We start from the raw sequence: 17,314 nt of genomic DNA on the forward strand, positions 1-17,314 counted from the left end.
AAAAGAGACAATTTAGTGTAATTTTTAAATTCAAATGTCTCATTCAAAAGAAAATTTTTATTTATTTTAATGGACTTTCGGCCCTCGGTAATATGTAGTCTTTCATTCTGCGTTAAATATTTTACTAAATATTTGACACTAACATGGCTTCCGAAAAATTTTGAGTTATTTATTAAATAATATTGATGGTGTATTATTTGATAAATAATTCATTCAAGGCGTGAAATTAATAAAAAGTTATTTATTGTTTATTATTTATGGAAGAGCCAAGCAGAGAATAAACCAGGATAAATTCTGTGATCCAAGTATTTTGTTGTTCAAAATTTATCTAAGCGTTCCATAGTAACAATATATTACTGAAAAAATCAGTTTTACTCTTATCTCGATTATTAGTTTTTATTGTATAGTATATAAACTATTGTCACTGAATACATAGTTAGTGAAAAAATGATCATATTAATTAGCTGAATTAATAATTTAATCGATTATACAAGTAACGGTTATCCAAGAACATTCAAAAGCCATCTCTAAGTTAATCATGATAATGCCATTGTCAACCAATGTTTACATCTCCATACTAATGAGAATTTTACTACACGTAATTTGCTGTGTAAAGAAAGAAAAAGTAGGGATATCCGTAAATATTTCAGCCTACGCTCTTAATGTTGATTATAAAAACTATAGAAATAAGCTTAATAGTTTATAAAAAAAACCAAAGACGACTTATATCAAAATAAAATTCATGAAGCTGGTGCGAACAAAAAAATGTGGAATATTATGATTATGAATGATATATCTGGTCGGAAGCAAACGTCTAAAAATATTATTATACATCTAATAAAATTATATCAATAATCGGAGTAAAGTTTAAATAAATATTTGTATTATAATATGGATTACCGTCGAAAGTCGACATGATCAACCAAAACGGAAGATGTATTTGGTGATTTTTCTAGTGACCTTCTTGGGTGTGAAACTGTCTTTTAAATTTACTTCTCCTGTTTTAAAAACAAAGCATAGTGGCTATCGACTTAGCACCATGCGTAGGCAAGAGTATTCTTTTTTGCACTACACCAAGTCAATAGACACTGTATCAATTATTTTGCACAAAAGTAGTATTATGGTTGGAAGTTAGAAGTAAAATTAAACATCTATCGTAAAGTTAATGCTACAGAACAAGACCGACGGTATACGGTAAACCACTTTGGATGTTGAATACCTTGATAGTAAAATAAATATAATATGAGGCCATTAGAGCCAGAGTGGCCTAACTGATTTTAACATTACCATTGATTATAAACTACTCGGTAGTTTATAATCAATGACATTAATTTACATAATCAAAGAAAATGATCAGAAGCTAACAATGTCCGATTGTTTTAGTAGTTTTATGTTGACCAAGAATCATTATTGGTCAACATACAATTACTAAACCAATCAGACATTGATAGCTTCTGATCATTTTCTTTGATTATGTAAAGTAATGTTAAAATCAGTTAGGCCACTCTGGCTCTCATGGCCTCATATTATTACCTATACTAAGACGTCGCTGAAGAGTTCTAAAAAAAAACAACTGCTTTTTGTATAAAACCAGACTAAAAATCTAAAAATTAAAGAAACAGCGCAGAAAACACAAAATATCGCCGATATAACTTGATTAACCTATGAAATGCCAATAGTGTCAAAATTTCATAAATGACAATACTGTCAAAATTTCATAACAATGGAGTAAATTTGCCTCAGATTGCACCAATTACAAACAAGCATTACGGCGCGGTAAATTTGAATTACACCTCCTGGTTTAAAAACAGCATAATAATATAAAATCTAATATAAAAATGTAACCTTGCATTATCTCAATTTTCGAACTTTTACAATAGTTTACAATTTATTCATAAATCGTGATAATATAAATACAATAAGTGTTTGGGTTAGCATTTACAGGCGGTTAAACAAGTGTTGAAACCATTGCTTCGGTTTGAAGCAGGTAAAAAGAGTACAGAAACTTTACAAAGGTGTTCTATATGTTTCATAATAAATTTTTTTTCAAATTTTTTGATAATAGGTATTCTTCGTTTTTATTTATAACTAACTGCACAAAATAAAAATTTATTAAGCAGTTACATTTTTTAGTGTGTACTTCGTACTTGTGTAGTTCAAAATGTCCCCATCCAATTAGGAAAAAAAGAAGCAAACATCGGGTTAGAGCGGGCCCCTGCGTGGCCCGGGCCCTTGTTCCGCGGAACCCGCGGAACCATGCTCAGTACGCCACTGATTGTGCAGTAGAAGTCTGTCATTGACCACACGTCTAAGAGTATTGAAGTGCTACGTCTGGTCCGTTTTGTTCTATGGATGTGAAACTTGGACAACAAAAATGAAGAATCTCAACAAATTAGAAGCGTTCGAGTTGTGCTGTTACCGTCGCATGCTCAGAATCCCGTGGATAACACACATATCCAACGAACGTGTGCTGGAGAGCATGCACAAAGGGCGAGAATTGATCAACGTCATAAAAATGAGAAAGGTTCAATACTTCGGTCATACAATGAGAGGACCTAAATATCGCTTACTCCAGTTGATCATTCAGGGCAAAATCGAAGGAAAACGCTGGGTTGGAAGAAAACAACTGTCCTGGCCGCGTAACATTAGACAACGGACAGGTCGAACGGTCGAGGAATTGTTTCATATAGATGCCGACCAAGAAACATTGCATCAGCTTGTTAACACGACGATAGCCAACGCTTGAAAACAAGCACGGCGCACAAAGAAGAAGATCAGAAAAAAAAGTATAGTTTAAGAAAATAATTTTAGGTCAGAATCCAGAAAATGCATACATACTAAGTGAGGGGACTAGAATGAATACATATTATGAACAAGAACACTACAATATTTTACAAAAAAAAAGAGTAAAGATGAAATCAGCTATATTTGTCGTAAATTGCCTATGATAAAAAATGCACCATAAAACAAAACATATTTTAGGAAAAGAAAGGAGTTAATCACGAGGAACGGAATTTTTATAACACTTTGTTAAACATATTTAACAACGTGCACGTAAAGACAACAATTTCCTACGTAGATAAACCAAAAAAACAAAAATTATCATATTTTTTTCGTTGTCACACGTTGCAATGTAAATTAGCAAACAACACTATCTATTTAGTACAAACAATAAAAATTTAACACCAGTAAATAGCTGTTTGCTGAAAACCACATAAAAGATATTTAAACCTATCCGAAAATGTTGTACATTTAGCTTAGACAGGTGTAAGTAAATAGCATTTTCCGTCTTAAGCCGTCATTTTCAATAAAATCTTAGACAATTGACACATCAACCCTTTTTTAATTGTGATATTCTATTACTCTATTAGTAATAGATCAGAGGTCGAGGAACTTTTTTAATCATTACCCCGAAATATTTTTGTGTAAGTTGATATTACAATAACTAAAAATTTAATTTAAACATCATTCATTCATCTAACAATAAAAAACTGAAAACGTTTGTTTTCTATACTTCCACAAAATTTATTATATCTAAGTGACTACAGCTGTTTCGGCGGAGTGCCTTTCTCAAGTAATATAGTTTACAATGTGTTTGCCTTTTTAATCTTCAACTGAAGAGGTTGAGGAGTGGGGAGCTGTTTGTCTCGAGTTGGTCATTCAGAATTATATCTGTATTTTTCAGTTTATTAATTTCCATAGATTCTAAAAAAGATAGCTTAAGGCCTTTATTTTGAATATGTAGAATTTTAAACTCTTCATTGAAAGAATGATTATGATCTAGAAGGTGAAGTGCGTATGTAGAAGTGTCTGTTTTTCTATTGTTGAATGCCCTTTTGTGTTCTGCTATCCGTTTGTCAAAAGTTCTGCCAGTTTGACCGATGTACGTTTTCGGACAGTCACCACAAGTTAGTTTGTACACACCACTCTGTAGTTGCTTTCTCTTTCGGCTTTTATTGTTCTTAATATATTTGCTTAAGTTGTTGTTAGTTCTGAAAGCTGGTGTTATTCCTTTCTTTTTTATGTATCTGGCTATTGTTGTTGTTATCTTGCCAGTATATGTGAGAGAGCAGAAGGTACTGGGTTCTTTCTGTGGTGGTGGATACACTAATTTCAGGGCTTTCTTATGGAGTTTTTGGTTTAAAATTTTGTTAACTGTTTGTTCGTTATAGCCGTTGTTTACTGCTATTTGTTTAATGATGTTTAGTTCTATTTCGAAGTTATTTTTTGTCATGGGAATTTCTGTCAGTCTATGTATCATGCTATGGTAGGCTGCTAATTTGTGTTGTGTAGGATGGGATGATGAATTATGTATAGTTGTGTCAGTATGGGTAGGTTTATGATATATGGAGAACTCATGTTTGTTGTGTAGTCTGGAAATCGTTACATCTAGAAAGTTTATAGAGTTATTCTGTTCTGTTTCTACTGTAAACTCAATATTATTATGAAGTGAATTAATATATGATAGAAATTGGTCAAGTTGTCTGTTAGTTCCTGTAAAGCATACTAGTATATCATCCACGTATCTCCACCAATATAAGAACTGTTTAAATACGGGATGTTTAGAAATTGTTTAAATACATATTCAAAATAAAGGCCTTAAGCTATCTTTTTTAGAATCTATGGAAATTAATAAACTGAAAAATACAGATATAATTCTGAATGACCAACTCGAGACAAACAGCTCCCCACTCCTCAACCTCTTCAGTTGAAGATTAAAAAGGCAAACACATTGTAAACTATATTACTTGAGAAAGGCACTCCGCCGAAACAGCTGTAGTCACTTAGATATAATAAATTTTGTGGAAGTATAGAAAACAAACGTTTTCAGTTTTTTATTGTTAGATAAAATGAACTTCCATCAAGTAACGGTCGAATCCATCAATTATCATTCATTCAATTTATCAATGTAATACCTAGTAATACATAACGGTAATAATAGTAATATAAGTAATATATAACAAATTGAAACCCAATGGGGTACAATTGAGTGTTGAAAATTTATGGTACTGTAACAAATATGTAATAATAATAATAATAATGGTGGTGGTACAAACAAAAATTAGAATTGAAAAAATTAAAAAAAAAAAAAGAATAATTGAAAACACTCTTCCTTTACGTTTTGGAGAAATGATGTTGTTTCATGTTCGATACAATTGCTTCAAAGTTGGGACTTTTTGAGGTAAGAGCGATTTGAATACATTCTTCGACATTTAATCGATTTCTGATCTCTGTTCTTCGTTTTTATGTTCATTAGAGTGGAAAAGCCTTATTCGCACAAATATGTTCCAAATGGCAGCCATTTTTTAACTGCCTCTTCATGTGCAATTTTGAAAGCCTTTGCAGCTTTTGACATCCAAAAAGACGACAGATTGGGTTCATAGAAGTCCATAAACTTTCTAGATGTAACAATTACCAGACTACACAACAAACATGAGTTCTCCGTATATCATAAACCTACCCATACCCATACTGACACAACTATACACAATTCATCATCCCATCATACACAACACAAACTAGCAGCCTACCATTAGTCCAGGGCGCATCTGTTTTGAGATGGACGTTGAGAGGTGACTCAAATTTTTTTGCAGAAATTGCTTGAAAATAACTCAAATAACAATATTGAGTTATCCTCCCACTCAAAATGGTCCGGAACATTGTTTAAATAATCAAAATGTCAAAATATGAAGGAAAAATTCGATTTTTTATTGGTTTTTTGATTATAACTTTAAAACTCTTCATTTCTGAGAAATGTTGTACTGACATAAAAGTTGCGTAATTAAATTTCCTACAATATAGAAATAGTTAAAGATTTAAAAAATAGTCACCCTTGTTGCAAAATAGCAATAATTGCGAAAAAAACCATACAAAACAAGTATATATTCGCATTTTACGTTTTTCCACCATTTACGCTACACTTAGGACCTTCATATTTTACCCAGAAAAACTTTATGATATAATAAAACAACACTGTAAATTTATTTAAGATCGGTTTAATAGATTTTGCAAAATAAATTTTGCAATCCAGCTTTCGCAAAAAAATTCATTTTTTAAATGTTGCAGGACTGAAAATAAAGCAGATAGCAAGGTGATTTTTTTTTGCTTATAGAAGTGTACTGTACCTTTCATTTGCAATTTGCAAAATTAAAATCGAATAATTAGCACGGCGTTAGGAAATTTTTTAGGTAAACATTAATTTTTGGTGCTACGCGCAGGACAGCGGTGTTCGATTCACACAAGTTGATTTCCACCAAAATTTCTTCCAATCTTTATCTAATATATTATTTTCTTACTTTATATTTTGTTGTATTTTAATATTTTAATTCCACAAAAATCAAACTAATTTTATTATTGTTTGTGAAATATTGTTTAAACAACTGCATATGTTTAAAAATAATAAACATTTATTCTCTAAGTTAAAATATATGAACAAAGAAAGTTTTTGCTAAAAAAGTGTTATTTCAAAAGATAGAGTAGGTGTTTTTATTTTGCAATAAACAAATTTATTTATTTATATCGAAATGTAATAAAAATTAAAATGTATCAATCATTATCAAAGGTCATTGGAATGCCCAATCAGAGCAAACTATCCGCTGTCCTGCGCGTTGCACCAATAATTAATGTTTATTTTAAAAAAATTCCTGACGCCGTGGTAGTTAATCGATTTTAATTTTGCAAAGTGCAAATAAAAGGTACAGTACACTTTTATACGCAAAAAATGCAACTTGTTTTCTGCTTTATTTTCAGTCCTGTAACATTTTGAAAAAAATGAATTTTTTTTGCGAAAGCTGGATTGCAAAATTTATTTTGCAAAATCTATTGAACCGATCTTAATGAAATTTACAGTACTGTTTGACTGTGTCATAAAGTTTTTCTGGGTGAAATATGAAGGTCCTAAGTGTAGCATAAATGGTGGAAAAACGTAAAATGCGAATACTTGTTTTGTATGGTTTTTTTCGCAATTATTGCTATTTTGCAACAAGGGTGACTATTTTTTAAATCTTTAACCAATTCTATATTGTAGGAAATTTAATTACGCAACTTTTATGTCAGTACAACTTTTCTTGGAAATGAATACTTTTAAAGTTATAATCAAAGAACCAAGAAAAAAATCGAATTTTTTATTCATTTTTTGACATTTTGATTATTTAAACAATGTTCCGGACCTTTTTGAGAGGGAGGATAACTCAAATATTATTATTTGAGTTATTTTCAAGCAATTTCTGCAAAAAAATTTGAGTCACCTCTCAACGTCCAAATGTACTAATATTTTTACAGATGCGCCCTGGTCTACATAGCATGATACACAGACTGGCAGAAATTCCCATGTCAAAAAATAACTTCGAAAAAGAACTGAACATCATTAAACAAATAGCAGTAAACAATGGCTATAACGAACAAACAATTAATAAAATTTTAAACCAAAAACTCCATAAGAAAGCCCTGAAATTAGTCTATCCACCACCACAGAAAGAACCCACTACCTTCTGCTCTATCACATTACTGGCAAGATAACAACAAAAATAGCCAGACACATAAAAAAGAAAGGAATAACACCAGCTTTCGGAACTAACAACAACTTAAGCAAATATATTAAGAACAATAAGAGCCGAAAAACTAAACAACTACAGAGTGGTGTCTACAAACTAACTTGTGGCGACTGTCCGAAAACTTACATCGGTCAAACTGGCAGAACCTTTGACAAACGGATAGCAGAATACAAAAGGGCTTTCAACGATAGAAAAACAGACACTTCTACATACGCACTTCACCTTCTAGATCATAATCATTCTTTTAATGAAGAGTTTCAAATTCTGCATATTCAAAATAAAGGCCTTAAGCTATCTTTATTAGAATCTAAGGAAATTAATAAATTAAAAAATACAGATATAATTTTGAATGACCAACTCGAGGCAAACAGCTCCCCACTCCTCAACCTCTTCAGTTAAAGACTTTCAAAAGGCAAACACATAGTAAACTAAATCACTTGAGAAAGGCACTTTGGCGAAACAGCTGTAGTCACATAGTTATAATAAATTTTGTGGAAGTATAGAAAACAAACGTTTTCAGTGTTTTGTTGATAGACAAAAAATATCTATTCGTAAAATGACACAAGGCAGAAAATCGTCGCACAAGGCAGAAAAAACAAAATTCAATGTTCACTTAGCCCGGCCGCACATCAAAGAAACATGAAACGTAAATTACGTTTCATGGAAATAAACCACTGCTAAACAAATATATATCCGGCCATTTATGAGACTCTCCGAAAATAAAAATGTGTCATGAGCATGAATCACACTCGTTTCATTAGTAGGCGGACTTTGAGATTTTTTTAGCAGTGTTTTCTTTTCATGAAACATGTTTTTCGTTTCATGTTTCATGTTTTTCGTTTCATGTTTATTTGGTGTGCGACTTGGCTTAGATTTCCCTGGGAAACACCACACTTTGCACATAGTTTACTCTTCTTGAATTCATCTTTCAGTACTCGCAAAGGCCTAAGGGATTAAATTGTGGTTGAACTTTTATTGAAATCTGACAGTATATATTATATCTATAGCATTACAGTTTTTAATTCGAGAAACTTAGTATTTAATTAGCTTATGATCAACTCTATCATTATTGAAAATACAATTTAAATTATTTTGAAGCTTTGGATGATACGTGGTTCTGATAATCAGTCTGAAGTTATTGAAAATGGAATTCAATCGAAAACACCATTGAGATGACGAAACAACAAACATAAACGATATGGACGTCGAAACGATACACGATAACTTAATAAAAGCTATCAAGAAGTCAGAAAACGTGCAATACATATCGCAGTAATGATAAGGAGGAAAAAATTAATCAAGGGACTTATGAAGACACGAAGAGAACTTAAGAACAAAACCTATACGAACATATGTGCGCGTACGACAGCTTTATGATATCCTGTTACGATGGGTAGGGCACTTCCGAGAGTTGCTGGAAGGGGAACCTACTAACAACATAGAGCTGGAATACCGAAATGAGGAACTCGTGGAACCCCCCTCGGTAGAAGAAGTGAAAATATCTGTAGAAAAACTAAGGAACCACAAATCCCCAGGCAGCGATGGCATTCCAGCAGAGTTATTTAAGCACGGTGGAGAGCAGATCACCAAGGTGATGCGAGAAATTGTTTATAAAATTTGGTCTGAGGAGCAAATGCCTGAAGAATGGAGCTTAGGCTTAATATGCCCGTTACACAAAAAGGGAAACCAACTGGAATGCAATAATTTATTACCGCGGAATAACTCTCCTAAAAACAGCTTACAAGATATTGTCAAGCATTTTGCACGAGAGATTGAGGCCTTATACCGAAACGTTTCTAGGAGTGTATCAGGCAGGATTCAGGCGTGGACGTTCAACCATTAACCGGATCTTTACACTACGACAGATCCTCGAAAAAGCCCAAGAGTTTAACATAGATGTGTGCCATTATTTTGTCGATTTTAAAGCGGCATATACAGTGTTTTAAGACCAAGTCTTTAGAACGCTAGCATGAGTTAGGAATTCCAAAAAACTCATATGTATGATAAAAGTGACAATGGCGAAGATACTATCAGCAATAAAAATTTAAAACGACTCGTCAACCCCATTTGAAATACATAGGGGGTTAACGCAGGGAGATGCGCTGGCGTGTCAGCTGTTTAATGTAGCCTTAGAAAAAGTCGTACGAGATGCGAATTTCGATAGCAGGGGAACAATATTTAATAGATCAGTCCAAATTCTAGCATATGCAGACGACGTGGACATTATAACCAGAACCAGGGCGACAACTGCGGAAATCCTAACTGAGCTAGTAGCAGCAGCAGAACGAATGGGGTTACATATAAATCAAAATAACACCAAATTCATGGCGACTAACACAAACACAAGAGCTGGAAATGTTGACGCAGATCTAATCATCAATGACCAAAACTTCGAAGCGGTCAAAGAGTTCATATATCTAGGGACATCGGTTAACCCCAATAATAACACATCAAGGGAAATAAAAAGGCGAATAATAATTGCAAACAGGTGTTATCATGGTCTATCAAAGTACTTAGCTAACAAACGTCTGTCTCAAAAAACTCGTATAAGGCTGTATAGAACATTGATAATGCCCGTTTGCACATATGGATCAGAGATCAGACACTAACTAAAATAGATGAATCCGCTCTATCGATTTTTGAAAGAAAGGTGCTACGCAAGATATTCGGAACGGTCTATGAGAACGGAATATGGAGGCGTAGATATAACTTTGAACAGCAGAGTATCTACGGGTCGTCCCCAAAATCTATACTGTCATTAACATGCCTAACTTCACGCGCAACTTTGATACTTGAATTATCAAAAAAATATGCATTGAAATCCAGATCACGTAATTTTTTGAGCATTATAAAGTGAGTACAAAGACATACAAATTTTTTTTTGTAATTCCATCTTCAATTTACCCTGCTCTTCTCGTAGACTATCATCAATAAGGTAGATTTGTCACTATTTTGGGTCGCGCCCAATATCTACAAGCATACGTTTGGTTGAAAAGATATTATCACTATAATTAAGCGAAACCGCCTGCAGTGGGCAGGACATGTAGCCCGGGCCCCTGAATCGAACATGATAAAAAAGATTCTAACAGCGCAACCCGTGGGAATGAGAAGACGGGGTAGACCAAAGCTGAAGTGGATGGACGGGGCAACACAAGATGCCGAGAAGATGGGAGTCGGCAACTGGAAAATGCAAGCAAGGGACGGAACAGAATGGCGTAGAAAACTTGGGAAGGTCGAGGCCCTCTAAGGGCTGTAGCACCAAGATGATGATGATGAAGAGCAGTAAAATGAAGCTCAAAAATGGGTTCTACAGTGGGTATAGTGGATGGCCAGACAGCGATGTAAATATACTCACTATACTCACTGAAGGATCCATTTTTCGAGCTTCATTTTACTGCTCTTACAGCGCTGTAATTGTCGCTAGTCTGGCCGTATGGTTACATCGGTGAAACTGGTAGAACCTTTAACAAACGTATAGCAGAAAACAAAAGGGCTCTCAATAATAGAAAACACAGATTCTACGCAGGGCCGTAAGTACGATGTTAGGGGCCCCCTACTGAGGGGTTTTGTCGGGGGTTTGCCCCCACCGAAAGGGGGGTAAACCTCCATCTCCCATCTGGAATCATCTGGAAAACGTTTTATGAAGTTGATTGCTTCCTGTTGAAGGTATTGTTCGTTTGCATTCAAAATAAAATCAGGTTGAACAATTCTATACGTCTAACACGGCTTTCATTCTTTGAAAGAGAGGGCCTAGCTGATGGCATAATGTGTCGATCATTGAGTAAAACACGGTTACTCTAAAGCATTACTTGGGATCTTGAAGTCTTTCATCTTCGCATAGTTCATCGAAGTTTTTCGTCTTCCGCATTATTTTTGGAGCGAACCCTACTGGTATTCCCCAACGTTGACACATATTTGAAGTCTCTTCAAAGAAGGTTTCAAATTGTCCTCTCATTTCAATTAGTTTTAAGAGGCTCTCTTCAAGTAAAATGTAAGCTATTAAAAGGTCCAAAGATTTTGATTGCAGTGTTTTCGAGACTATGTTGAGGATTTCAAGGATTTTGTTTTGCACAACTAGTAACAAAACAAATTTGAATGATTCTCGTTTCTTTCTTTCAGTTGTGTTGCTTCGTCTCTTTCATTTCTTTTGTTACTTGTAAGAACTAGACTTGAAAGGCACTTCAAAGCATCGCAAAATCTGTGTTTCAATGTATTGACTGCATTAAATCTTCCAGCCCAGCATGTTGGATTGAGAAGTCGTAGAGTGACTTTCGAGGAACATCTTTCAGATTGGTATGAGAACTTCAGTGCGTCCCAACGAACGATCCTGTTCGTTGGGAGTTGGAAAAATATAAAGATATGAAGGTTTATTTAGAGAAAATCAGAAAAAACAGGAAGAGGTAAATCAGATTGCTGATAAGATGCAGAGAATTGAAAAGGTGGAAGAAAAATTCGAGAATGCGGTAAAATTCGATATGGAAAAAGTGGAAGAAAAATTGAAGAAGATAGGAAAATTTCAAAAAGGAGGAGACCGTCGAGAACTAATTATATACAGCTCTAATGAGAGCAGAATCCAATTTGGCGGGTATATTAGAAAACGACATCCAGTACCTTTCATTAAGGAGGGGGTATGGTTTGAAATCAACATATCAAGCACATTTTTGTGATTTTTTTTTTTTCGAAACTATGGTAGAATTATTTTATTTTTAAATTAAATAAACACATTAAGTACAATTCAAAGAATATTTAAGAAAAAATTCAATCCAAAATATTGAAAAATAAGCCATTGGCGACAAATTTTGGCAGGCAGCTCAAAAAAAAATGGATTTTGCGGTGGACATCAGAACTCATCACTGGATCATACGGAACAAAAAATTCAAAAAGATTTTATTAGCTTATGAGTTTCACGAGGTAACAACGTCGAGTTTTTTTATTTTTAATGATTTTTGAATTTTTGGTATCACTCAAAAGTCAAAAATACGAAATTTTTGATAAAAATTTTTTGAAAACCAACAGATTTAATATTGTTGAACAAAAAATAAGCACAAAACGAAAAATATCTCGACGTTGTTACCTCACGAACTGTCTAAAGAAAATCTGTGCAAAATATCAGGTAGATCGGCCGAGTAGTTTTTCAGTTACAATGTCCACCGCATTTGAAAAAGCAGTTTTGAGAAAAATGCGTTTAAAGTTTTGACAACTGCATCTTCATCTTCTTATTTGTCTGCCAAATCGTAAAGTGATGAACATTGGAATATGTTTTTTAAATTGGGGAGTAATCTACAAAAGAGAAGGCGAACAGTTGTTTAACGTTTCTCACTACGCTCCGGCGTGCTGGCGCGAAGCCGCGGCAAAGCGAGTCGAAGGTAGGGATATTCAACACCCTGTATCTCTGGTAATTTTACTCCGATTATTTTGAAATTTTCAGAGAGTATTCTTGAAAGTATGCACTTTTATTTGAAATAATAAAAAAATTTAAATATTTCAAACCATACCCCCTCCTTAAAATCTTAAAAAACAAATTCCAGCATATGCAGAACTTCGAAGACTGCAAAGAAATTATAAGAGCCCATCTAAAAAACGGAGCTGCTTTGTGGTATAAAAGCAAAGAAAATGAGGTGACTTCAAGGAGAAATTTTGAGACAAATTTTTTTATAATGGTGCATGTGAAACAGGTTAAAATCGACCGGTGTTACCTTAGCCATAAATTTCATCCATAAATTTTTTTTTCATATTTTCACAGAAATTTGGTATAAATTTATCAAAAATGAATAAAACAGATAATATTGACAAGAAAAATGTTATATATGTTACATATGTTTGGAAAAAAAAATTTAAACGGGCGATGTATTGACGGTGAGTAGATAATGCCACTCAAATTCAAAAATCCTTTATGGATGGTACGTTAGTCAACTTTTTTTCTCAGTTTTTTGTTAAATTCTCAAAGTAAATATAATAAAGCATAACATATAAAAAAATCGTGATGGAGGCATTTTCCAAAACAAGCGAAAAAAATTCTGAAACTTAGATGTATTGCGCGCTATTCATTAATACGTCTCAAATTCAAAAATCCTTTATGGATGGTACGTTAGTCAAATTTTTTTCTCAGTTTTTTGTTAAATTCCCAAAGTAAATATAATAAAGCATAACATATAAAAAAACGTGATGGAGGTATTTTCCAAAACAAGAGAAAAAAATTCTGAAACGTAGATGTATTGCGGGCTATTCGGTAATACGTCTCAAATTCAAAAATCCTTTATGGAATACCGCGCAATACATCTAAGTTTCAGAATTTTTTTCGCTTGTTTTGGAAAATACCTCCATCACGATTTTTTTATATGTTATGCTTTATTATATTTACTTTGGGAATTTAACAAAAAACTGAGAAAAAAATTTGACTAACGTACCATCCATAAAGGATTTTTGAATTTGAGACGTATTACCGAATAGCCCGCAATACATCTAAGTTTCAGAATTTTTTTCTCTTGTTTTGGAAAATATCTCCATCACGTTTTTTTTATATGTTATGCTTTATTATATTTACTTTGAGAATTTAACAAAAAACTGAGAAAAAAAGTTGACTAACGTACCATCCATAAAGGATTTTTGAATTTGAGTGGCATTATCTACTCACCGTCAATACATCGCCCGTTTAAATTTTTTTTCCAAACATATATAACATATATAACATTTTTCTTGTCAATATTATCTGTTTTATTCATTTTTGATAAATTTATACCAAATTTTTGTGAAAATATGAAAAAAAAATTTATGGATGGAATTTATGGCTAAGGTAACACCGGTTAAAATCGACCATTGAAGTTGTTAGAATTAATGTGCCGTGTACTTATTACAATCGGACAACTTAAAGTGGAACTTGACTGAAAGTACTTTAAAAAGTTTATTTGACCTCGTTACAATTCTATGCACGGCCAACCAAACGGGGGCCCTCTTGGCCGGGGGCCCCGGGGCACTGTCCCGGTTGCCCCAATGGTAGTTACGGCCCTGATTCTACGTACGCACCTCACCTTCTAGATAATAAACATTCTTTTATGGCCAATTTAAAACTCTACTACTCTCCAACCTATTCAATTAAAGACTATAGACTAGACACATAGACCACACATACATCACTTGAAAAAGGCACTCTACCGAAACAGGTGTAGTGACATTAATTTGTAATAAATTTTGTTCAAATATTGAAAACAAAAGTTTTTAATGTATTATGGTTAAATGCAGAAGTCTCAGAAAACGGTTTCAAAAACAAAACAAGAGATACTAAAACTTATATGTATGTAAAACCTTTGAGTACCAATATAATGAGCTGTCAAATGTACAGATAAAGTTACAAAAACGTGTACCGGGTGTCCCAATAAGAATGGCTCTCGGCCATATCTCAGGAACCGTTTATAGTACAGCTTTGAGAAAAAAATATTTATAACAAAAGTTGCCTCGGGAAAAGCCTGGAAATTATTTTCATAATTGTAGGTCCACCGTTAGAGGGCGTAATTGGATATCAAAAATTAAAAAATCAAAATTTTACAAAATTTACCTAATGAAAAGGCACTGGAAATCCAATCATCGTATTCTTCATAAAATTCTGTGTATATTTGATTTCACAAGTTTAAGTCTACCTTTGCAAATAAGAGGTGGGGGTGAGTGGGAACCTTCTTATGAAAAAATGGCTGTAAGTCCGGTTATGCTAAATCGAATTTTGCATACTTGGTCTTGTTGAAATCAGCTTTTTTTCGTCAATGTAAGTGTCTTATTTTCGAAATAGCCTAATAAGTAATATGCGAGCTAGGAGGCGTTATTTAATTATTTTCAGAAATCTAGTTTTCTTTGGAAAATATTAAATACAAGTATGCATTTTTAATCTTGTATTACAGAATTAGACCAAATTAGCAACTAATACCGAAAACCGCATGTCGATACCTTTTTTCTATCTCGAGATATCTTAGGAAATGTGTAAATTTTAAGCATAACTGTTACTGTCACCGGTAAACGAGGTTAAGGAAAAGTAGTGTGCTATGGAAAAAACAAACATTTAAGTCCATCCATTTAAACATCCAGATGTAAACGTATATAATTAATTAAAATAACAATAAGACAAACAACACTATAAAATATAACAAATAAATAAAAGAAACTACTTGCATAGTCTTAGTGACTGCCTAAATGTTCAAATTGTTGCCCATCATTTTCGATGCAAGCATTTACTCTTTCAAGAGTAGATTGAATAGAAACATATTTAACTGTTTTAGACTTTTATTTATGGGGACGGATTAAAGACCTTGTTTTTGCCGCTAGGCCCGCTACTCGAGAAAACATGATCTAGAATCACGAGAATAAAAAACGTCATTCAAAGCATTGCGAAAGCAGAAATTGAAACTGCTGTTCAATCTACTCTTGAAAGAGTAAATGCTTGCATCGGAAATGATGGGCAACAATTTGAACATTAAGGTCGTCACTAAGTAAGTAGTTGCTTTTATTTCTTTGTTATATTTTATAGTGTTGTTTGTCTTAGTGTTGTTTTAATTAATTATATACGTTTACATCTGGAAAATGTTTCTTTGTTTTTTTTTCCATAGCAAACTACTTTTCCGTAACTTCGTTTACCGGTGACATTAACAGTTGTTTAAAATTTACACGTTTCTTAAGATATTTCGAGATAGAAAAAAGGTATCGAGATGCGGTTTTTGGTATTGTTTCTAATTTGGTCTAATTTTGTAATACACTGTTAAAAATGCATACTTTTATTTTATATTCTCCAAATAAAACTAGATTTCCGAAAATAATTAAATAACGCCTACTAGCTGGCATATTACTTATTAGGCTATTTCGAAAATAAGACTCTTACATTGACGAAAAGAGCTGTTTTCAACAAGACCAAGACTTGGTATGTATGCAAAATTCGATTTAGCAGAACCGGACGTACAGCCATTTTTTCATAAGAAGGTTCCCACTCACCTCCACCTCTTATCTGCAAAGGTAGACTTAAACTTGTGAATTTAAATATGCGCAGAATTTTATAAATAATACGATGATTGGATTTCCAGTGCCCTTTCATTAGGTAAAATTTGTAAAATTTTGATTTATTAATTTTTGATATTCAATTACGCCCTCTAGCGGTGGACCTACACTTATGAAAATAATTTCCAGGCTTTTCCCGAGGCAACTTTTGTTATAAATATTTTTTTCTCAAAGCTGTACTATAAACGGTTCCTGAGATATGGCCGAGAGCCATTCTTATTGGGACACCCGGTACAAATAAAGTTATACGGTGCTCTTCAGATAAAACTACCCACCTTAAATAACTTTTAAACCACTGATTTTCAGAAAAAACGCAAAAACACGTCAAATAATACTTGAAGGGGGAGACATTATGCCATATTTAAGCTTGCCGGGAAAGGCATCCTCTCACCCCCCCGTATCATCCGGGTTCAGTAGTTTAAAAGTTATATAATGTGGATAGTTTTATCTGAAGAGCACTGTATAAAGAAACATTATGTAACGAGGTCTCATGCTAATACGCAAATACACCGGAAGTTTAAAATTTAGCGGTGAATACAATGTCCAATAAACTTTAACAATAGAATATAAACCTATTTACAGTAAAATATAAAAAATGAATTTTGGGAAACGCTGAATAATAATTTTAAAAATATTTACCCTCTTTTGTAGGCGACAGAAACAATCACTGCAGCTAGAAAAAAATAAATGAATTAGTCACAATAAAATACAAATGACAGAAGAATAAT

General features: G+C 33.2%; 1 protein-coding gene across 2 annotated transcripts in view; it reads right to left on the reverse strand.

Moving 5' to 3' along the window:
• Positions 1 to 17,314, reverse strand: part of LOC114333446 (uncharacterized) — a 346,961-nt gene that overhangs the window by 229,664 nt on the left and 99,983 nt on the right. For both annotated transcript variants that reach the window (XM_028283317.2, XM_028283318.2), the window contains exon 2: positions 17,226 to 17,259. The gene's annotated coding sequence lies outside the window, so the exon portion shown is untranslated. The remainder of the gene's footprint in view (positions 1 to 17,225; positions 17,260 to 17,314) is intronic.

The sequence above is a fragment of the Diabrotica virgifera genome, chromosome 10 (genome assembly GCF_917563875.1).
Source record: "Diabrotica virgifera virgifera chromosome 10, PGI_DIABVI_V3a".
Taxonomy (NCBI): Eukaryota; Metazoa; Arthropoda; class Insecta; order Coleoptera; family Chrysomelidae; genus Diabrotica; species Diabrotica virgifera.